The 25,073-nt window shown below is 33.9% G+C and overlaps 1 protein-coding gene across 1 annotated transcript in view; it reads left to right on the forward strand.

Moving 5' to 3' along the window:
• IL1RAPL1 (interleukin 1 receptor accessory protein like 1) overlaps positions 1 to 25,073 on the forward strand; it is a 1,490,530-nt gene that overhangs the window by 366,872 nt on the left and 1,098,585 nt on the right. The gene's annotated exons all lie outside the window — the stretch shown is intronic.

The raw sequence follows: 25,073 nt of genomic DNA on the forward strand, positions 1-25,073 counted from the left end.
CTCAAACATACCATAATCTAAGCAGACAGCTTGATTTTTATTCAGTAGACCTCCTGAAATAGATAACAAACAAACCTACTTAATGTGTTCTTTTTCTAGGCTCCCTCAACTCAGTATGGCAGAATTATGGCCTAGGGGCTGCCGTAGGAGATGCTGAAATTCAGGAAAAAAATGAGGGTTGTTGGAAGGGAGATAGGGAGGATGGGGTTACTGGGGGATTGGAATTAAGGAGGGCACTTGATATAGTGAGCATTGGTGATTATAAGCAACTGATGAATTTCTATATTCTGCCCCTGAAACTTTTAATATACTATACATTAACTAAACTAAATTTAAATAAGAGTAAAAATATTATACACTCTTTTATAAACTTGATATGTTATATGTCAGTCAGTCTTGTCTCTTCTCCCTCATAGATCCCAAATCTCTCCTCTTCTCTCTTTTCTTATGATTAGTACCTTGTTTCCCCCTTGTTTCTCACCTACACACTTGTTGTTGCATCCCACTGAGTCTAATTACTTTGGTAGAATTGTATATTTTGGGGAAGTTGAAGGTTTTGTGGAACCTCACCTCTTAAATTTCCCCTCTCCTCCTTATAGATGACATAATCTTTTAATAGAACAAGTAGTATTACTCTAAAGGTTTCCCATCCTAAGATAAATGTCCAAAATTCTTACCCTGGCATACAAAATTCTTTGTGATCTGGCCCTTGCCTAACTCTACCTCGCATAATTCTTTTCCCATTTGTTGTTGCCATAGGCCAAGCTGTGTTTTGCTTTGGAGTGTTTTTGCACTAGATATTCCCCTGTATGAAATGTTCCTACTCCAGGTATATTTTATGTGGGCTTCCTTTTGTTTTTCTGAGTTTAGATAGTTTCTCAGAAATGTCTTTGATGACCAAATTAAAGTAGCCACTACTCACTCATAATTGTTTCAATTTATGAGTTGTTGATAGGGACCTTATGCTCTGTAAAATCTTATTTTACTTCTTTACAGGCTTATTATTTATGTTGTTCTGTAAAAATAATCTCCATCATATCTCCAGAGTATGTAGCTTTGCCTGTCCCAGAATTTTAATTCTTTGAATAAATGAATGTCTGAAACGTGAAATCAATATAAACTACACTGTTGGTCTTCAAGTACCAGGTGATAGCTAATTTTGAGATTCTGGGGTTACCAAAGATCCTGATTCTGATTTACATTACACAGACACAAACACTGGTGATGAGAAAATTTTATGTTAGAACCTAGATGTGGCTGTTTCCACTGGATCATCTCCCTCTCCTCTTCATCCTTTACTACAGTCACCATGGAAGTAACCGATCTCTGTAATCAAAATGTTAGCACATCCCACTTGGTATATGTGACTGTTGTAAGAAACATGTGTTACAATGAAGCCAGACAGCCTTATGATTGTTCAGTAGCTGTCTTCCTTCCTTAAACAGTGGCGAATAATACCTTTGATCTCTGCCACCAAGAAAAGACCGAGAACCCACTTGGAATCTAAGCCATAGGAATGATTTTTGTATTTGCTGATATACAGATGTTTGAACCTTGTCTTGTTTATATAATGATTGCTATGTGTTTATTTCAAAATGTATAGTAAATCAGTTTTATGGTTAATATGAAGAATTTATAGAATAATCCTGTCCTTCTGATACTGTTGGTTGTTGGAACAGGACTTCTTTTTTTTTTTTTTTTTTTTAGATTTTATTTATTTGACAGACAGAGATCTCAAGTAGGCAGAGAGAGGAGGAAGCAGGCTCCCTGCTGAGCAGAGAGCCCGATGCGGGGCTTGATCCCAGGACCCTGGGATCATGACCCGAGCCGAAGGCAGAGGCTTTAACCCAGGGAGCCACCCAGACGCCCTGGAACAGTACTTCTTACATCCTAAATTTACATTCTTTCTCTTCTGTGGTCCAGTGCTACAAAATGGAAGTAAGGAGGGATATTTTGGTTTAATTTGTTTTCGTTCACCTTAATTTCTATCCAGAGGGAAAAAAGCAGTAACTTTTTTTAAGGAAGAATGTTAATTTGTATTCTTGAGGTTTTTATCCTATCAAAAGCTTAAAAAATGAAGGTGAGCCACTATTCTGTGGATGGCTTAGCTCCACAGTAGACAGTCTGTGGTTTTTGAAAGTTACTTTCCATAGTTTATGGAAATCATCTAGAAGGCTAAGTTCACATAAGCTTTCTACCCATATTATTAGGGTAACAGTCATTCTACTACTTGATTCAGCCCCCTGTCTAAATGTGAGATGGAAACCAGAACTACCAGCAATTTAAAAAAATCACACAAAGTTTACACTTCTAAAAAGTAGTTCTCAAGAAAGAAATGAGAAATTTAATCTAAAGTAGATATTTAAAATATATTTTCTTTTTTATATAAAGTAATGAGAATGATGTTGTGTGACTTAAAGTGTATAGTTACAGCATATATAGTACTTTGACTTAGACATTACATCAGTACTGTAGTTTTTCCATTTTTCCTGGGTGGGAGATGTATTAAATGGGTGAAGGGCATTAAGGAGGCCATTTGTTGTGATGGGCACTGGGTGATATATGGAAGTGATGAATCCCTAAATTCTGTACCTGAAACTAGTATTATACTATATATTAACTAACTGGAATTTAAATAAAAACTTGAAAAATAAAAAGTATCAATGAGCTGTAAGTCATACTAAAAATTAAGTTCTATGTATAAGAAAAATATTGAAAACTCCTGAATGTAAATTAGAAATTCAAATATGAATTTCTTCTGCAAAAGTGAATTGAGGAAGGTGTTTGGGTTTATGAGGAAATACCATTTTTTAATTCAAATTCAATTAGCTAACATATAGTAAGTACATCCTTAGTTTTTTATATAATGATAAATGATTCATTCGTTGTGTATAATACCCAGTGCTCCTCACATCACATGTCCCTAAACGTGCCCGATCTTGTCTGATATTGGAAAATACCATTTTTAAGCTCTGCTGTAACATTGGATATTGTGGTAGGTTAGGTTTTTTGAAAATATATATGTAAATAACTGAGTAATGCTGTATAGAAACTGTAATTATTTGATTAATTGTTTAAACTTGGCTAGTATAAAGGCGATTAAGGAAATGGCCTGCACTATCTACTCCATCATTTTTTAAAACAGTGTTTCCTTTACAGTTAATTCTAACCAAGTCTCAGAAACTTGTGCACATTATTTCTCTTCTATCACCATGATTGAGCCCTGTTTTGTTAGAGAGTTTGAAAATTGAGTTCTTTTAGATCAAAAGAATTAAGCTTTGGGAAAAATTTTCAATTCAACTAAGTGATAAGTGCTATGTATGAAAATATGAAGACTTAAAATAACTTCTTAAAATCATTTTTGGGTTAATTATGAACACAGTTCCTAGTATATATGAATTATTTATTTTCATGTAATTAAAGTAAATTTTCCCAAATCCCATTATTAAAATTAGTAAATATAAAATATAACTTTTGAGTGATATTTCAATACCTATTACTAATAAATACCTAACCACACCACCATTTCAGGTTTGTTATAATTAGTTAGCTAATGATGTATAAATTACTAAATTGAACTTGGAAATTTTATTTGGAAAAGAATTTGGTCAACTGAAAATGATTAAAATGTGACTGAATTGTTATCCAGTGTTTAATATTTTATTGCCTACCAAAATAAATCATAGTCACTCAAACTTACTTTTCAGTGTTACCAGTTTTTAAATTTTTTAAAAGATTTTATTTATTTATTTGACAGATAGATATCACAAGTAGGCAGAGAGGCAGGCAGAGAGAGAGAGCGAGAGAGAGGGAGAGAGAAAGAAGCAGGCTTCCTGCTGAGCAGAGAGCCCTATGTGGGGCTCCATCCCAGGACCCTGAGATCATGACCTGAGCTGAAGACAAAGGCTTTAACCCACTGAGCCACCCAGGTGCCCCCAGTTTTACCAGTTTTATATTTAATATAAAGTTGGATTTGCATATGTGAGTATAATTATAGCTAGAGAGAGACTTCCTAAAAATAATAATTTAAATAGTAATTTTTGTAGTATATTTTCACATACCTAAGTTTCATTTTCATGCAGTGGATGCATAAATTGAATTAGAAGTTCTAATGAAATATGTAACTTACATATTTTTATTTATATTCATCACATTGTATTTTGTTCTTATGTGCAAATACCTTTCTTCAATGGCTCCTTCCCATCTCAGTTCTAAAGAATCCCTTATCTTTTAAATAATATGTCTTATGATTTCCTTGCAATTTAATACAGAAAATTTTGTAATTGAAGATTTTTCTTGATCTTTGCTATTCTGCTGAAAAGAAATGTACGCTATTGTGTTTTGATTGATATGGATAAATATATCTTCAAGTGCTAGTGTTTTGGAGAAGTAATATTTTGCTTTTGTTCTGTTTCCTCTTCAGGGTTAGTAATGAAACAATTAACATAAATATAAAGCAGTGTGGTGAAAGGAAAATGTCTTCATGAGTCCCTTGAGAAGGAGCTCTTCAGACTTAAGTTTCTAACTTTTGCCACTGAGTATATAACTTAACAGATTGTTGCAGTTCAGCTTATTTGTGATGCTAACAGATAAAAGAGAAAAAAAATCATTAAGAAAAAACAATGGGAAAGAAGTAAAATGAGGAAATTCAGCCCCAACATAACAACATACATATTTCAATTATTTTCTTATAATATTTAAAACATTCTATACCAACATTTTTTATTTTCAAAGTGCTGAAGTTCTCTTAAATTCTAAAGATAATGCTGCCAATCTTTCTCATGTAATTCTGCTCCTAAACTTGTACTCGTAAATGCATGATCCAGGTACCTCCTTTTTCCTCATAGCCTTACAGCACATGCTTTTTTAATGATTTGTTGGGTAAATTAATTCAGAGTTAATTAGTTAATTCCACGAATGGATATTTCTTCAATTTCTATGAGCTAGCACCTTTTCTTTAAATGTGATTTTTCATTAATCATGTGTCAGTAACCTCCTCATGTATTAGATCATGGAATTTTGATGTGTCAATGAATTTTCATCTTGGATTTATACGTTATAATTTTCAATGGTTTGTTTTTATTGTTCCAGACCCCTCATTATGTAGGCAGGGCTTAGAAAGGCAAGCTCTTGGGCCTTTTCCACTAGAGTTTCTATCCTATGATAGCTTAATGGTCACTATGGTATCTATAGACTGAATGTTCAGTTTTCTGAAACTGTATTGAGTATTGATGGTATGGTATTGGAGAATGGTAGAGAGATGGTATTGGAGAATGTCTTCTACCAGCATGGTGACTCTGTAATTAAACATAGCTGGTAATAAATAAGCAGGTTTATTTTCTTCCACTAGTTAAAGAGAGTTCTGCTGAAAAAATAGATTTGACAAAGTGCAGTCTTTTTGGTTTGTTTCAAGTTTGAATTCTTTTTATTTTATTAAATTCTTGTTAAATTCTTCTTTAAAAAATTTTTATCTAATTTTTTATTTAAATTAACATGTAGTTTAACATCAGTTTCAGGAGTAAAATTTAATGATTCATCACTTACATGGAACACGCAGTATCACACCGTTATACCTATCACGTATGTAACTCATCCACCTCTCACTTCCTTCCATCAACCCTCAGTTTGTTCCCTATGATTAATAGTCTCCTACGGTTTGCTTCCTTCTCTCTCTTTTTTTCCCTTTCCCTATGTTCATCTGTTTTGTTTCTTAAATTCCACCTTTAAGTGAAATCATATGGTATTTGTCTTTCTCTGACGGACTTATTTCACTTAAAATAATACACTGTAGCTCCATTCACATCGTTGCAAACGGCAAGATTTCATTATTTTGATGGCCCAGTAGTATTCCATGTATATATATATATGAATCACTATCAAACCACATTGAAAAATTCATCTCCTCGGTACTCTGAACATAGTACGTTACCTCGTATCTAAAACTGTTCATAGAATCTTTGTGTTAGTGTGCTTTGTTGTTAGTATGGACATTTTTCTTCCTTGGCATTAAAAAATTCTTTTTTTCTGGTAACTCTTTAATTGAAATATATTTTACATACCATACAGTTCACCCACACAAAGTGTATATTCACAGAGTTGTGTGACTATCACCAAAATCAGATTTGTAATATTTTTATCGCCACAGAAACAAACATTGTATCTATTAACACTCCACCCTCCATTTACTCCCAGGAGCCCCCATTCCTAGGCAACTACTAATCTTTGTCTTTACATATTTTCCCATTATGTCCATTGTCTATAAATGATATCATGATAAGTGATGTGACTGAATTCTCTTAGCACAGTGTTTTTGAAGTTCATGCATACTGAAGCATGTATCAATACTTCATTCTATTTTATTTCTGAATAATATTCCACTGAAGAGATACACTACTTTTTTTATCAGCTGATTTTTATTTGGGTTGCTTTGGCACTTCCTTATTATTGTGCTGCTGCTATGAACATTCATTTACAACTTTTTGTGGAGATATATATTTTCATTTATCCTGAGTATATACCAAGATGTAGAATTTTTAGTCATATAAAAACTCTATATATTTTTAAAGATTTTATTTATTTGTCAGAGAGAAAGGATAAAGAAAGATAGCAAGCCCAAGCAGAGGGAGCTACAGGCAGAGGGAGAAGCAGACTCCCCACGTAGCAAGAAGCCCAATGCAGGACTGAATCCCAGGACCCTGGGATCATTACCTGAGCCGAAGGCTGATGCTTAACCATCTGAGCCACTCAGGAGTCCCTAATAACTCTATATTTAACTTTATGAAGAACTATTAGATATTTCCAAAATGATCACAGTGTTTTACATACCACTGTGTTATGTGTGAGGATTCCAGGTTTTCTACCTTTTTCACTAAGCACTTATTATCTGTTTTATTTTTATTATAGCCATCGAATGGATGTGAAGTGTTATCTCATTGTGGTTTTGCTTTGCATTTTTCTGTTGACTAATGATGTTGGATATTACTTCATGTGTTTATTGGCCATTTGTGTATTTTCTTAGGAAGAATGTTTCTTTCATATTTGAGTTAGTTGTCCCTCATTGAAATTTTTTTGTGTTCAAAAGTAGTATTTTTCATCAAGGGCCAGAAAAGAGAAACTGGTAAAGTTAAGAGAACAATTTCAGAATGGGTTGCTTCTCTGACCATGTCTCATTACTCTTTCTGCGGCTGTTGTTTCAGCCTCACTGGCTTCCTTACAGTTCCATGACCTCAAGCACACTCTCCCTTCATGGTCTTTTTGTAAGATTCCTTCTTCTGCCTAGACTATCCTTCCATAGGTATCCATGTGGCTTTCTTCCTCATCTATTTTGAAATTTTTGTTCAAAAGTCATAAGAAAAACTCTATCATCCTCTTTAAAATTGCAATGGACCCTCCCATCACCAAGGACACATTATATCATGAAAAGTTTATCAGAGAAAGTTTACTTTTCTCTGTAGTATTTTGTCACTTTCTAGCATATTATATAATTTTTTCTTTTTTCTTTTTTCTCTTTTTTAAGTCTATCCCACTCTTCTAGAATATAAGCCGTATGAGATAAGGGATGTTTCATTGTGTTTCCTCTGTAGTGAGAATAGTGCCAAAAACATTTTAATCACTGAATAATTTTAATGGAAGTTGAGTAAATAAATAATCTAGGTATTTAACCTATTCAGAAGTTACAGAGCCATTTTAGAATAATATACCTTCTTGAGCTTAAACAAAGTCTCAAGAAGATCTTAATTCTTTAAGAGCTATGAAGATGTATTGGTAAGTTAAAAATAAAACAACCCTTTGGCATGACAGTTTGACCTAGAAACCTGCATTGTCCTGGAAACCTGATAAAGAAAATATGCCAAGTATACTAGAAGCAGCATTGAATATATTACAAATTATCAATAATGAGTAAATTTTTTCATGACTGAGAGAACTTTAAATGGTTTTGGCGTGGTAGTAGCTTTGGGCTTTTCTGAGTGCTTTGAGTTTCAAAACTGGAAGCTCTGTCGTGGAGTTGTTACAGAAGATATTGACTCTTTTATGACATGAGACTTTTAAGCCAGGGAAACTCCCATACTATACAGGATGAACATTGGCTTTCTTCTAGAGAGTCAAAGGGAATGCTTCATGGATGACTATATGGAATACGGGCTATGGACTTTGGAAGAGACTTTCACTGGAGAAGAATGCTTAATGCTGCTCTGCTTGTCTGCTGTGCTCCTCTCTTATATTCCTCTGAATGAATGTGAGACCAAGTATCAGCTCTGGTGCTCTTGTGTATTTGAATATTCAAAGAGCCTAACATGCAGGCTGGGTTTGGTTGCAGACACAGAAGCAGGATATAAGGGAATTTAAGCTGCTTGGTATTTGTGTGTGAGGAAGTGCATCTCAGATACGGTTGCACGGTATGTTTCTAATTAGACAAATGTAGGTCACCTGCATTGATTTACTATGAACTGAGTTACCTTGAGAAAATCCCTTAACCATTGAGCCACCGCCTTTCCAACTATAAAAATGAGAAAATTATAATTGGTAATCTCTATTGCTTATGCCTAATTGATCATTCTATGACTTCTGTAATATTGTTCACACTGTAGTTTGATATTTTCTTACATACCTATAGACATGAGGTGTTCTAGATGATTTCCTCTATGGAAAAAATAACATAAAGAACACTGTAAGGCCTTCAGACGAGTAACAGGCTGGTCTTTGATCATTGTAACTGTAACAGTATATATTAGAAATGCCTTTTTTATATGTTCCTGAATATAATGTAATAATATAATAACTGTGTGCACGTGCATGCATCTGCACAGGCATCATATTATGGCAGGGCTTTTGACTGAAGGACAGGAGAACTTAACTAAATACCACTGGTTTGGACTTTGGCTATGTTGTTAGCTTTATGTATTAAATGGGATGACACACTATTTCTTTGAACTTCAGTTTTCTCTTATCACAGTAAAAAGTTTGCATCACATGAATTCTTTTTCCTTTCAGTTGCACAAACAAGTGATGATTGATGACATCATATTCTTCACATCAGTGCATGCTGCTTTGACTATTTGGGCTGTAAACACACACACATTAATGGTTTTAACAAAAATTTGCAGAGACTTTGCCAAATCAAAAATTTCAAACATTTCTTCTCCTAACCTCTGCCTCTGGCAAATAGTCTTTAATAGTTTTTTTTTTTCCTTATTGGCTATAACATTGATAATCTTTGTCCCATTGTCTGACCTTGTCATTATGTTACATTCTGTGTAAGGTTGACAATAAATTTTGTCAATAAGAAATACATTGAGAATTTCCAGTTTGTATTTTTTATTTTATTTATTTTATAGAACCAACTCTTTTTTTGTTGTTGTTTATTTCTATGACAGAGAGATCACAAGTAGGCAGAGAGGCAGGCAGGGCGGGGGGGTGGGAGGCGGGGAGCAGGCTTCCTGCTGAGCAGAGAGCCCAACGCGGATCTTGATCCCAGGACCTTGAGATCATGACCTGAGCCAAAGGCAGAGGCTCAACCCACTGAGCCACCCAGGCGCCCCTGCATTTTTTTTTATTATTATCATGCCTTTGAAATCTATATATGTGTACATCAACATAAAAATTGACTTTCTGAAAACAGTAAATAATAGTTGGCCCTTTGTGTTGCTCCTTATATTGGATAATTGCTCTGAGTTCCTTTCTCACCTCTTAAGAGCACTGACACCTGTACTCCATGCTGAACATCCCAAAATGATATCTGTTGTGATGTACAGCTATGTTACATCTAGACATAAGGTAAAATCCATTATTTTGCCTAGTTTCTTAGGCTTTGAAACTGATTGGGTTTTACTTGCCTGCCCACTTGAATAAGGAAATTCCCATAAGGTAGAAAATGAAAAGGACTGATCTAAGAGCACAGTGGGGTTATGTGACTGCCACTTTGGGTGGTATTGGTGGTTACTCTCCCCAAGACATTAAAAATTGTGACAGAGTCAGGAAGAGAGAAAGCATTTCTTCCATTCTTAAAATCTTTTCTAGTGCCTTTATGCTATCCTGCACTCTAGAATAAAGTCACACAAGTTTCTCCGGCTAAAGAGGTTACAACGTATTCCATAGCTTAGGATGCACTTTCCCCCTTAAATTTTAACATCTCTGAAATCTGGAAATATTTTGTTTTATAGTAAATTAGCAGTGCTTTTCTTGTTTCTTTGAACGTGAAATAACACTGAATATTGCCATCAGACAAATGTGTTATGTCACAAGTGTAAACTTAGAAGGCAGTGACAAACCTGAAATTCCATGCTATATCACAGGCTTATCAAATAACAATATGGTACTCAAAATTCCACTGAATTCCACTGATGAATCAACCCATAATGATGGAGGTTTGACTATACATATATGTGCATTTTTACTTTTGTCTTCCTCTTTAAAGCAGGTACAGCTGCACAGCCTATTCACTAGGCATGGTGAAGAGTCACTTTAAAACAATCTTTTCGTTAATATCTGCATACAGAAATAATAGAAAAAGAAAAATATGCTCACCAAATGCAAAGAAAATTGCATTTATATAAATACCTCTTATTACCTTCTTCTCAGCTCTGCAGAAAATATGAAACCAGTTGGAATGTTCATTTTATGTGGCTCTCAAGGTACTATTCTCATAAGAGTAAAATGAGAAATAGTAAATTATTGTGAAGTTTAGTAATAAGAGCAAAGAAGGCATATATTTATGAGACTAAAAATATTGAGTAGCACTTGGCCAAAGGATCTTGAAGCTCATTTGAACAGATTTATTTTAACCAGTGCAATAAAAATGATTTATTAGTAAAAGCCTATTTCTAAGGTCCTTTTTTCCCCCGTTTTTACTGTTCTTTTAAGAAGTCGTCTTTTCCTTATGAACAGTTAGGAATATGGTCTTCTTACCTCATAAAACTGTCGGCACCCTGCAATATCAGAGATGGTTTTCTTTTTAGAAGTTTTAGAATATGTCATTATGTGTCATTCTAGACAAATAAGATGTGGTTGGCTTAAATGTTTCAGAAGTCTCTAAGGAAAGAAATAACCTGTTGATTATATTATGCCCTGCTTGGGGAAATGGAAAATCACAGCCAAGATAATGCTGTCTCTGCCAGTCACATTTGATTTTGTGGTGTGCTCGCCTTTGGCCCTTCCTCTGCTATTTGGAGGAGCAGATAAATATCAGGACCATGTCAGTAAACTCTATCCATTGCTTTTTGGGTATATTTTCAGATGATGAAAACATCATGACTCAGTCGATCAATATACCTGAGATGTTTTATAAATGCCTTCATTCATGAATGGATAATTGATTTCAGCATGAGCAAGAACTGATTTTCCCCTACTTAGAAAAAGAGAAACCACTATAACTTTTACTTTTGGTTCTTTTTATTTTTCTTTTACTTTATATTATTATTTGATACTTATTTATGGCACTGACCCAAGCAGATTAAATATCTGTTTTAATAGCTTTGGAAAGAAAAAACTATTAGGAGTGCCATTCTGATGTAAAATAAAGCATCAGTGAACTTCTAATGAGTAGTCTTAGGTGTGTGTTAGACTTAGGAGTCAACAGGGTATTTTTTTTTCCTTTTATTCAACAAGTATGCATATTGGTACAAGGCACTTCATAAAGTCCTGGGGAATGCTCAGTATTTGCAAAGGGTAGTGTTTTGTCCTTGACTTTTCTCCCTTGTTAGATACGCCTTACCAGATGACTACTTAGATTTGGATGAAACTGGTAGATTTAAAAAAATTTGTGAGAAGAGACAATTGGAATCTTCTGATATGACTTTTTGGTACCACTTTTTTGGCAGTTGAGTCTCTTCTAGCTCCATTTGATTTAGCTTCCATCTAATTGACTGTAGAAGAGATCCATGCTCTGTAGTGATCAAACACATCTGTACCCCAGAATCACCAATTAAGAAGGGACAGAAATGACTAAAACACTCAGGGAAGATGTCCTAAATTTTTTAAGATGCAAGGTTATTAACGTTTTCTGTAGATGTAACTTTATTTAATTTGGCTCCATTCAGCCCGCAGATACATATTACATGCTTTCCCCCATCCTTGAGATGCATAGAATTCCTCTTATCTCTACTAGATTAAATATTCCTTAGAAAAATCCATGCTTTATAAAGCTTTAGTTTGTAGAGAGTATCTAGTCCATAAAATGGCATGCAACACATCTTCAACAAATCTAATTAAGTAAAAATACTACTGATTCCTCTTCCTGGTTGTCTGAGAGATTAAATCCTTGAGTCTGCAAAATTTGAAGGACTGTCATGTAGAGAAGGAGAAAAAAATGTTATAAAGACTTAGAGTATAATAGAAACAGAGGGTGGGGAAAGGATATGATGCCAGATGAGGATTTCTTATGCTGAGATGAAATATGGTATGCTCAAAGCCTTAATGAATTGCCAGGGGAAATATTGGCCTGCTCTTCACTAGCAATGTTCAGTATGTCCAGACAGGTTTTTCAGAGGAATTTTCTAGAGAGGATTTAACCATCTAATTGAAGGCTGGTATACTTCATCTTCTGTCTTCTTTACCCTTGATGCTTGATTATAATAAAGAAAAGAAATAGAACATAATGTATTACAGAATTTTTATACACGTGAATATATACTGTAAACTTAAACACATTTATAGAGAATATGTGTCACAGTGTACTCCAGGGAATTTTGTTCAGAATTAAAACTTCAACAGTTTTAAACCAAGAAGATCTTGAAAATGCACAAATGAGGTGTCACTGAAGCCTATTTTTAATTTCCCAGAAGCATCCCTCAGTCATTTGCTATCTTCTGATTTACTTCACGTAATTCCAATATGCCCAGTTATCTGTTTTTTTATGCTGAATAAACTGGAAAAAAATTGACCAAAGTAAAGGATAGTGGGAACTGAGCCATATAATAACAATATGAAACTTTAGATAGCAAAAAAAAAAATTGCTCATAATTACAGAGAATCAAAGTTTTGTAGTGACTTAGAGGCATCAACTGAGAAAGGAAACTTCTTCAGTGTAGAGGAAGAATTAAGAATAATGGGGTGAAAGCTGAAAGAAGTATAGGTTTCTGTTGAATATAAGAAAGATACTTTTAACATTGATGTTTTCCGAAAATGGATGTTTTTCCCCAATAGTTTCCTCTTACCAGATATTTTTATGCACAAAATGAAGAACTATGTAATAAAAACATGTAACAAAGGATCTCTTGAGACTATAGTAAAGGTTATCTGTAAATTCCTGTGATGTTCAGTGTCATTAAAAAAAAGATTGAACAGCGTACACTGGTTAAGAAAGCACAGAAATGAGTAAAACACAAGAAAACTCTTTTAAAGTTTATTTTCCCTTTAAATATGCAAACTTCTTAAATTGACTTCTGTAGGTCACTACATTGTGTGGTGACTTCACATGCCTAAGATTTGACTGTGTATTATGGCATTGAGTTAGAATTTGAAATTGGAAGAACTACCTTTTGTTTTATTAGACAGTAGAAGCTGTTTCTCTGTATTGCTCAGGTACAGTACATGACATATAATTGACAAAGAAAGGAGTAATCATCAGAATAGTTTTTTTTTTTTGAAAAATCATTACAGAAAATAGAATCTGTGTTGAAGGAAGTTTCAAATGATTGGAACTGAGACTTTGGTAAGGGACTGGGGAAAAAATAAAATTAAGGTGGGGTCAGCTAAAGAATTAGTATGAGTGTCACTTTGATGAGTTTGAATTCAGTAGTGAACAATATTGTGAGGTATTGTTCAGGAGAGTAAAGCGAAAAAAAGGGAGATTAATCTATCACTAACATACAGGAACTATTAAAAGGATAAAGATAATCATGGAAGTAATTTTCAGGGCTAAGAAGCCAGTGATACTGCCTTAACCCTTGCAGTTAGACCATCATGGGGGAAGAACTAGCATAATTTAATGATTTAGTACACTGAGAGGAGGAGTAAGGTTGGGAACTGGGGGATGGGGGATATCCTTTCTCTTAGTAAAATTTTCCCAGCCTCTAAATAAGATGTCATGTTGTCTTAAAATTTTTCATTAATATATTAATGATTGATCTAGAGTTGCCAAGCATAATAGGAGGCACAGAAATTATTGGTATTAGGTTCTAATGGAAAACAACCCTGAATCCACTGGGTATAATTAATGTACCAGATGAGAAAGGACCTATTCTAAGGGAGTAGTGAAATACATTCAGTGCCTTAGTTTGAATTCCACAAACTGCTGAAAACTGATAGTTCTTCTCAGTTCCCTTTAGCCTCATTGACTTTTACTTTTATTTATTTAATTAATTTCCTACATTTGATTATCCATTCACTTGAAAATAAATTTGTAAATCAGAGCAGTTGGGATAAGGTTTGTAGATTGTTGTTTTTTGGGCAAGTCAACTTGTTTGTGAACTTACTTCCTCCTTACTTATTATGAAGGTAAAATTAATTTGTGGACATGTTTTATTATATAAGTTGATTTATGGTAGTTTTTATTTTTAATAATGGCAGCAGAAGTTCAAAATTTTATTAATAATCATAGATAAATCAGTTATTTTTAATTTTTTATCGTAAAAGGTCATAATATTTTTAAGTAATTGTGGGCAAGGCAAAAAAAAAATCACCTATTCCTCAGAGAAGCTAAGATTTGCTAAGTACTCTGTAATGATATGACATTTTCTTAAACCTGGTTGAAGTTTAAATGACTTTACAGTGTACTTTGTTTTCTAGCTCGTAGTGTGTTATATGTTCAGATGACAAATAGAAATGCATGTAATTTAAAGTAATTTTTATTATGATGTCAGTAATAAGGTAGAAGTTTCTGGAACTTCTTGGCTTTTGTTTTGTTTCCATTTGTGTAAAAAACAATTATATCTAAAAGAGTAAACTTACCTGACACACAAAAAGTGTCTACATCAAATATTTAGTATACTTGGAATTTTATTTGAAGAATAAAGGCAAAATAAAAGCCACTACATGGGATTTTTATTTAAAAACTTCAAATGGAAAAAAAGTCTTTTAATGTGGGGATAGAAAGATTTGTTTTTTAAAGTAAGATGGGAGCAGATCATTTTTTACCCGACTATAGTTTTCAGTTTGTTCAGTTAATAAATGCACAACATGTTATTTTCATCATTATTATCCAGTCATATTCCAGGACTGCGATTGGCATTTTCACCCAGTCTCTATGTGACATTGATATATGTATGTTTTTGTAGATCTCTCTTGATTATCACTAGTTTTTGATGGAATTCAGTTTAGTTAGTTGTTCATGTAGGTTGTATTCCTACCCAAGTTCTAGGTTTCTAGAAGTATTGGATACTAATTACAGAATATTGAAATATATATATGTATACCTGTATACACACACATGTATGTTCTAGCTTCGTTCAGATGTTTACTGCAATTGGAATGCATGCAGAGTTTTCCGGCATTTAAATACATATATTTGCTCAGTAAGTAGAAAAATAGAATATTAATACATTTAAATGAAGAGTGTTTATGCATAACTGATGCAGTATGATAAAAACATAAATGGCATACCAATTAAGATTTGAAAATATAGGATTATGTGGTTATTCTAATCCATAAATATTTTACATGAGTGCAAAATAGTAGATCAGGGTTAAGGTTAAATTATTAATCTATACCTATTGTAAAAAATTTAGTCATATTTCTAAAGACTGATGAGATGAAATGTGTTTACAGCATAGTCAGTTGATGCCATTTTCTCTCTATTTGTATATTCAGTAATTTACTTACCTTATTTATTAAGCAAAATTCTTTTGTGTATTAAGGTGTTTATGGGAGGGTAGGAAGGTATAGTGATTTAGATTATGGTCTCTGAATTGATGATGCCTCATTTGACATCTTGACCACACTCCTTAATAAGTACGTAATTATGGGAAAATTACTTCCAAAAATGTTTTTCTTTCCTCTCCTGCTGTTGTGGGAATCAAAATATGAGAAGATATTGTGAGATGACCTATGTAAACCACTTTGGAGAGTGCGTGGTAACTTGTGATCATTTAGGTTAACCATAATGTCTAAGGAAGATAAACTTAACTCTCAGAGTATTGTAATTCTAGAATATTAGGTATCTAATAGATTTTCCCATTTTATGCAGACAGTAGTTATTGGGTCCCCATTCTGTTCAAAGCACTGTGCAAGCTTAGGGACATAAACATGAATAAGAGAGGATTTCCACTCTGAATTTCTTAAAATTTAGTATACTTCTTGAAGGTGTCCATATACATTGATGATCTGCAGCACTTGACGTAGTAAAGAACATGGGCATGAAAACACTTAATAAAAAGCACAGGGCTATTTGCTTATATTTATCATACTGTCTTTTTCCTCATGAAGACTTCATTGAGTATGTATCAATGCCAATTATCTTAACCATTTAATAATTTTGAACACTGAAGAACAGTAAGGGAAAAATCATGAATGCACATAAGTACTCATAGCCTTTGGCAAAGTTATGTGTGGAACTGCACGCCAAATAAGCATGAATCAGAACCAAGGTGATCAGTTCTATTTTTCTTTTTGTTAGGCATTGTTGGATACCTTTGCTTAGATAAATTTACCTTGTGGTTTGTTTATATGTCTCAAACTCAAAAGAAGTTTCTGTGATGACAGGAGCAGAGTGCTATAGCAATGCTAAGATGTGTGTTTGTATGTGTACACAAGAGAGCATTTGGGGAGGTTGCTGTTGAGCTGGGTGTTTATTTTCATCACTCTCAAGTTTAATTTTCCATTAGAGTTGACTTACTACATACCAAAGTGTATACTAGTTTCTCCACATATTCAAGGTATACTGTATGGCTAACACTATAGTAGGCACTGTGAGAGGTATGAAGAAGAGGTTATTAACATGCCATTTACTTAGAAATCTCTCCAAAAATTTCTTTTAGCAGCAATACAGAGCAGCTATATAAGTGGTTATAATTACTTCTTGTAAGAAACAATAAAACTGTGTAGAAGGAAAAAATACATTTGTTGTTGTTACTCAGAGACCACTTCCTGAGGAATGTCATATTTCTGCTGGAAATTGAAGGATACCATGGGCTTTGGAAAAGGGAAATAGGATAGAATACATCCTAACAGAACATGGCTGCAACATTAACCTAGCTATTAGTGTTTCCTCTACCACCATGCTTCTTAAGAGACCTATCAGGCATGAAGTAATTAATAAACGGTGTTAATGGGCTTGTAGTTAACTGCAGAAGACTGATTTATAGAAGTATAGAATTTTGACTTTTGACCAACTAGTGGTCAACTATTTGGGCCTACAGACAACCTTAGAATTTATAATGGCTACTTCGAGTTAAGTGAGAATGAGAAATTCTGTTGTGAGTCAGCATGTCATTTTTTTAAAAAGGGGTTTAAAAAGCATTTAGTGGATTTACTTTCTCCATTTAATTCTTGTAAAATTAATAAAGACCCTAATTATGAGTGCATGAGCTTCTTTCTGCTTACTTACCCCCTTATATCCTAGAATAGATGAATTCTTTCCTTGACTCTCTCCCTCAGATCCATTCTGCCTCTGGCCACTGAGAAAAATTCACTGTTCCTGGCCTGATCTGGACCCAGAGTCCCCTTCCCCATTCCTCAGGAAACAAAGAGGATTGGACATCATGTAGATAGAAGGCAGCTGTTTGTAATCAAGATGGGGAATTGAACTCTGGCATTTACTTGCTTTGTGGCATTGTTCATGGTACTGAAGTTTAATTTCCTCATTTAAAAAAGAGTGAAATACTAGTGTACCTCAAGTGAACTACCTTATCAGAATTTGAGATAGTACATTTAAAACAGCTACAACATTAAGCATTCTTAAACAATCATAATGCGACCATTCATTGCATATCTAAAGGGAAGTTTCTGCTGTTATTATTACCCATGTGTATTTGAATGAAATAGCTAGTCTTGAATAGGCTTTGGTGAATAAAACTTTATTGAATACCAGAGTTCTTTATGTTAGGAATGAACACAGCACTGTGACATAATGGTTTCCAAAATGGCTTTCTTAAGAAAAAAAAATCCTTCATTTGTGCTATATTGTATGTACCCATCCTGCAGGAAACTCCGTCAGAGATAATTGTTGAAAAAATAATTGGGAAAAGTAGATTTATTTGCTTAACATGAATAAGCCTTATATGTTTCCATTTGTGATATTTATGTCAAGGTCTGGACTGTCAGCAAAGTATTAGTGGACTAATAGTAGTGCCTAGTAGGATACAAGGGCCTGGCAAATTAGGGCCTGAGGTCCAGTCTTGCCCTCTGTCTGTTTTTATAAATAAAGTTTTATTGGAACACAACCATGCTCATTGGTTGATAAATTTTGGTTGCTTTCAGGCTATAATAGAATTGACAGACCATATAGCCAGCAAAGCTGAAAATCCTTACCCTTGGCTCTTTGCAGAAAAAGTTTGCCAATTAGTAACAGAATTTTACAATTACTGTGTTAGAGAAAAATCAATGTTTTCAAAGTTTGCATCAGATAGAATATCAACATTTTATGGCTACTGTTGATAATTATGAATATTAAATATTAGCATTTCAATGAGTAAAAAATTATTCAACTTTAAACCACTTCAGTATTTAAGGGGCAGAATTGGTATCTACTTAGTTTCATTGGAGTGAATATTGCATTTGGTTTCAGAAATCAAGATTCTACTTTGATCACTTGTACCAGTCTCAGTTAATTTGTCTTAGTATACCTTCGAAGGCAACTGAAAAATTATCTAAGTGTGACTTAGTTAGATAGTATGATAGTTGAGCATTTGAGCTCTGTCTGGCAGGCCAGATGATAAAGGAGAAACACAGTGAAATAATTTTTTTTTCTCATCAGAGAATAAAAAGTATACCAACTTCTATAGCCAAGTAAAGCAAATTCTGCTGCTGGCTTTTAATAACATGTATTATATGAGCTGTTGTGATGCAGTAACAGTGTTAAGAGGTACAAAATTGGTGTCAGGGAGATGTGAGACTGGATCCCTGTTAAACTACTTAAATACTTTCAGACTGTGGACAACTTATTTATCCTTTCTTAATTTCAATTATATCCAGAATGTGAGAAAAGTATGAAAGATTGTGTACATCCTCACACATGTAATTGTCATTTTCATATTAAGGTGGTACTTAAATACCCCCTCAGAAACTTGAGAATTAATGCACCATGTACATTTTTTAATATAATTTTATTTTTTCAGTGTGTTCCAAGATTCATTGTTTATGCACCACATTCAGTGCTCCATGTACATTATTTAGTGTGTTTATGTATCTTTCCTGAAGCTCTCTCTTAGAAACAAAATTTCAAAGCTATGTTTGTCTTCCGTATAATATTATCATCAGTAACCTCACTCAAATTTTACTTGATGATTAACAAATATCATTAGTATTTGCTTGTACATTTAAACTTGAAAGATTCAGAAAAGAAAAGAAACCTAAGTATGTAAGTATACTTAATTTAGGAAATACTGCAGCAGGGGCAAATAGATTTATTACACAAAGATACAATTCCCCCAATTCACTTTTCCTTTCCTTCTCCTAATGTCCTCCTTGTTATTCCTCATGCTCCACAAGTAAGCGAGACCTATGATAATTGACTCTCTGCTTGACTTATTTCACTCAGCATAATCTCCTCCAGTCCCATCCATGTTGATACAAAAGTTGGGTATTCATCCTTTCTGATGGAGGCATAATTCTCTATCGTATATACAGACCATATCTTCTTTATCCATTCATCTGTTGAGGGGCATCTTGGCTCTTTCCACAGTTTGGCGACTGTGGCCATTACTGCTTTGAACATTAGGGTACAGATGGCCCTTCTTTTCACTACATCTGTGTCTTAATATACAAATTATAAGGACTTTGACTTTTGAGTATTTAATTACTAAGTTCTATAGATATTTACAGCCCTTTAAAAAATTTTGGTCTCTTGCTTCTACAGGTGTTTACATACTTCGGTTTCTAACCAATTGAAGTATTCAATGTTCTGTATTCTTAGTGCCCATTGTACTGTCTCCCTGTCTTTTTGGTTTTGCTACCAGTGCTATTTAGATATTCCAAACCTAAATTTATGTCTTAAGGTTTTACTTAAATGCCTCATTTTTAAATTAAGGGAAATTTAGTTCAGGTGATAACATTTTTTTTTTTCTTATTTTTTTTTTCTTTTTTTTTTTTTTCTTATTATTTGTTCCATTTTATTTATTTTTTTCAGCGTAACAGTATTCATTCTTTTTGCACAACACCCAGTGCTCCATGCAAAACGTGCCCTCCCCATTACCCACCACCTGTTCCCCCAACCTCCCACCCCTGACCCTTCAAAACAACCTGAGGGTTTTGAAGGTGATAACATTTTGACTTCCATTTTGGGCCCCATCTTATTTGTAACCTAAATCTTTTGGGGCCATTTAAAATTCACTCAAAGTTATCAAACTTTTTATTCCCTTTCTATATTTATGAAAAGCTTAATAGACCATGCTGATGGGAATAGGGCATAAAATAACAGCTTAGTTATACTTAATAAGTGTGGGAGTCCTTTTATTGCTATAACTAGAATAATAAGAAATGACTTCTTCCAAAGTATATTATTCTTGCACTAAATGCTGCATGCTCACACCCACATGTATATTATACAAATAGAGAAAATACTGAAATTCTATCCATACATATAGATAAAGGTTGTGTGACCTCAGCTCTACTTATATTTTGAGTCTGATAATTCTTTGTTTTGGAGAGCTGTCTTGTGCATTGTAAGATGCTTATTAGCATCCCTGGAATCTGCCCTTTGCCCACTTGTGACAAACGGAAATGCCTCCTTATATTGCCAAATGTCCCATGGGACGTAAAATCACCAACCTTTGAAAAGCAGTCATCTGGGTAGATACAATTTCAGTTTTTCTGAGAAAAGGCTGTGAAAATTTCTGTCCATATAGATATTTGTCTCAGCCAAAGTATAAACAGGATATTTTATCCTCTATTTCCTTTTTAATGCAAGTGTTACTCTTACTTGAAGAAAGCGTAAACTGTCCAAGTCCACATATTATTCTTTTTGCCTCAACACTTACCTGGGAGAAAAATGAAGCCAGTTTTGAAATAGTGTAATAAGGTTTATTTTTTTCTTTTCTGAAATTTAAGAGCATCAAATATTTTCTATGATGTCTATGTTCCTTTTTAAAACAAAAAATTCCAGGGGTGCCTGGGTGGCTCAGTGGTTTAAAGCCTCTGCCTTCCGCTCAGGTCATGATCTCAGGGTCCTGAGATCGAGCCCCGCATCGAGCCCCGCATCGAGCCCTGCATCGGGCTCTCTGCTCAGTAGGAAGCCTGCTTCCTCCTCTCTCTCTGCCCGACTCTCTGCCTATTTGTGATCTCTCTTTCTCTGGCCAATAAATAAATAAAATCTTTAAAAAAAAATTCCAATTTTGATGCCAAAACTCAGTTCTTCATGGGAAGCATAAACATTTAAATGATCAAGCTTAGTATAAAGTTATCTAACAATGTTCTTATTTCTAATACAGTTAAAAAATATGAATGTAGTCCTTAATGATGATGAAGAGTTTTTTTGGCTTTCAAACAAAAATTCCAGTTTTTCTTATCCTTGACTTTTTTTTCTAAACAGTACCATGCATTTTATGATAATTTTCCTTTCTCTCCCATGCCCCATTTTTATGTTTTAGTTAATATAATTTAAAATTTGAGACCTAGATTTCTGATATTGAGACTTTTGCTTAGTTTTTTCTCCCAAGGACTACATTTGATTTTAACTTTGTCCATATTGTTTCTTGGCTTCATTGGGTGCTGTCAAATTTTCGTAATGTATTTTTTTATCACCATTCTGATAATTCCCTCACTTATTTGAGGTATTCTTTGAGGTAATTTTGTTCAACAAAAATACATAGCTAATGAATTTTCTAAGATGCTGTAAATTAGTACATATAGTCCTCTTCTGTAATTTCATGGCTGGAAATACAGCTACTGAATCGCAACAGTTCTGTCTGAAAAAATCTGCAGGTACTTCCTCGATGTTATTTGACTTTTAATGTTGCACATATCCATAAATATCATTAATATGTCAAAATTAATATATATACAAGAAAATGACATTAAGAGAAATAAAAATAAAACTTGCAATATTTTCTTCCTATGCTTCAAGGGACGCATCAGTAACAACTCTGGGAACGTACTCATCAAACTTTGTACACCACTGTTCTAGATAATGGAGAAACCTTAAATACACATGTTCAGTTCATTTTACTTTCCTGGAAAGTTGTCAGTAGTATGTCGTTTCATCATTCCAAAGCCTTGGCAATCCTTAGGTGGCTTCATTTTCCTGTGCACCACTTCCATCATCTTCTCTTATTTCTCCTTTATTCTTCATAATTTTAATTGTGGTTAAGTAAACAGGGCATAAAATTTACCACTATAAACTCTTCCAACATTCACTTCTGTAGTGTTAGGTATATTCACGTTGTTGCATCTCTCCTATTTCTTGACAGTTTTTTCCCTCTGTGCTTTGGAAACTTTAATCATTCCTACATATCAGTGCTATCTTTAATTTGGAATTCATGTCCCTTACAGTAAAAATTTCAAAGCAGGGGCGCCTGGGTGGCTCAGTGGGTTAAGCCGCTGCCTTCGGCTCAGGTCATGATCTCAGGGTCCTGGGATCGAGTCCCGCATCGGGCTCTCTGCTCGACAGCGAGCCTGCTTCCCTCTCTGTCTCTCTGCCTGCCTCTCTGTCTGCTTGTGATCTCTCTCTGTCAAATAAATAAATAAAATCTTAAAAAAAAAATTTCAAAGCAGAGAAGTAGAGAAAGCAGGAGTTACACCCTGCTTCACCTCGTGCCACCCACTGTACCCCACCTTCTGGCACAATCACATTCCTTTCATAATCTATGATATTTTTGTTAGGTAGAATTCTAAAAAGTTTTCTCTGTGTATTTGTGCATGTATGTGTATACATACACTTTATATAATTCTACTTATTTTTCTGCATCTTCTTATTGTGCCTTAATAATCCAGGACACCTTTTCCTGAGTATCTGTTTAAATATAACAATTTAAAGAAAACTTCGACAGTATTTATAACACTATTTTTAATTTTATAAATAAATAACAATGGTTAAAAAATTCATCAATACAGAATGGTGTAAAGTCAGAAAAAGCCATCCTAAATTTTAACCTCATCTGCTGCCACCATTTTTCTTCCCAGGACTTAACAGTTGAGACTTGTCTATCTAGTCTTCCATAAATTATGTAAGCATATGCAGACATATGTCCTTATTTATTTGCACACTATTCTGTTCTATAACTTGCATCTTCACATATGTTTCTTATTTTTCTTTACATGCTATATAGTGTTCTATGCAGTGGATATATTTTTATCTATTGACTATAATAACTATTTCCTCAGGAATGTTTGCTTTCCCTACAAATTTTATTATTATGAGGTACACTCTGGTGCATATACATTAACACATATTTTTGCATTTTCCTGGGAATTTAGCTGTGGGATAAATTTCTAGTGCTCAAGTTTCTTAGGCAAAGGGTATGTACATTATTACTTCTAGATATTGCCACATTACTTTTCTAAGTGATCATACTAATTTGTGTGGTACAAATTTGCTTCTTTGATCTTACAGTGTGAATTTTTTCTCTTTTTTTAATTTTTTGTTCTCATTGTAGCTAATCAAAAAGTTTTGCTTTTGTTGGATGTGGACCTTCTCTCACATGTTATTAAGCTACAAAGTAATTTTGAAGTAATATCCACAAGTGTGCTTTTTCTGTAAGGTTTGGCATGAGGGTCCTGTTGATGGTTTTGCAGTACTTTTTTTAGAGTATGTGTTTGCCTTTTTACTCTTCTTAGAATGTGTACCTTGGTTTGGTGCTCATCACAAGACAGCTTATTTGTATTGTTCTTGGCTATATGCATTGTCCACTTGTGTAGAATTTTAAGAGTGTTTAAAAAAAGGGGAATCCATTAAAACTCAGGCTCATGTTCTCACAGAAGCTCAGGATTCAAAGTCTATTAAGAAATAAGAAAAGAAGTAGTGAGCAATTTCTTTTACATTTGTACTTAGAAAACTTTCATTCTTCATGATTTTAGTTGAGGAAGAACATCAAAATTATTTTTCAAGAAGACCATTTAATAGAATTAACTTGACTTTGTGAGATACTTATTAGTATGCATATCAGTCCTTTGTTTTGTTTTGTTTTGTTTTCATATTTAATAGCCTGAAGTTAACACCTGCATTTTGAGATACAGAATTTCAGGCAGGTTCCACTTGGATCATTTATTTAAGAACATGTTGAGCTTGCGGAAGGAAAGTGATCCTTTTTCTCTCTCAAAAGCCAGGCGACAACTCTGAAGTCTGAAAAAAAAATGCCTTTTGCATAAAGCAATTTACTTAATTGAACAAAGTTTTTTTTTTTTTCCTCCTCCAATTTCAGTTTTGCTTTTTACCTAGCGGGGAAGATAATCCTTAGGAATTAATTTATAGTCTCTAAGGACAGCTTCAAAACTGCACAATTCATTGAACTGGCATAACACCAGAGAGGCTTGCTCTTGATTTCATTTTAAATCCTCTAGTTCTCTGTCTATAGGATTCACATTGATTTCAGTGTAACTTTCATATGGGCCTGGGTGGCAATATCTTTCTATCAGGAATGTGAGTGCTAACACAATAAAAATAATACAGCATTCTGTGTGCTCTTAGCAATTGTGTCCTTGTTTTCCTTTATATAATGAAGTTATTTAGGAAAGCCATCTATCATAAAGAGTACCATTAGAAAAAAATTATATGATGAACAGTGTAAAAATAACATTTTCTGTAATCATTCATTTGATACACATTTATTTTCGCCCTTTATTCTTAGTGCATAATGTTAGGCATGTACTAAAAAGAGCTGCATAGCCCATGGTATTCTTTGCAATGGGTAAGGTCGTGGGCATGCATAATGGCACAGATATTAAATAAATAACATAATTAAGATGAGTTTTCTTGTTTTTCAGACATATATATACACATGGATCCCAGTTTAGAGCAAGACCAGTGATTTTATAATTAGTCTTCCAAA

This window comes from Meles meles, chromosome X (genome assembly GCF_922984935.1).
Source record: "Meles meles chromosome X, mMelMel3.1 paternal haplotype, whole genome shotgun sequence".
In the NCBI taxonomy this organism is placed as follows: domain Eukaryota; kingdom Metazoa; phylum Chordata; class Mammalia; order Carnivora; family Mustelidae; genus Meles; species Meles meles.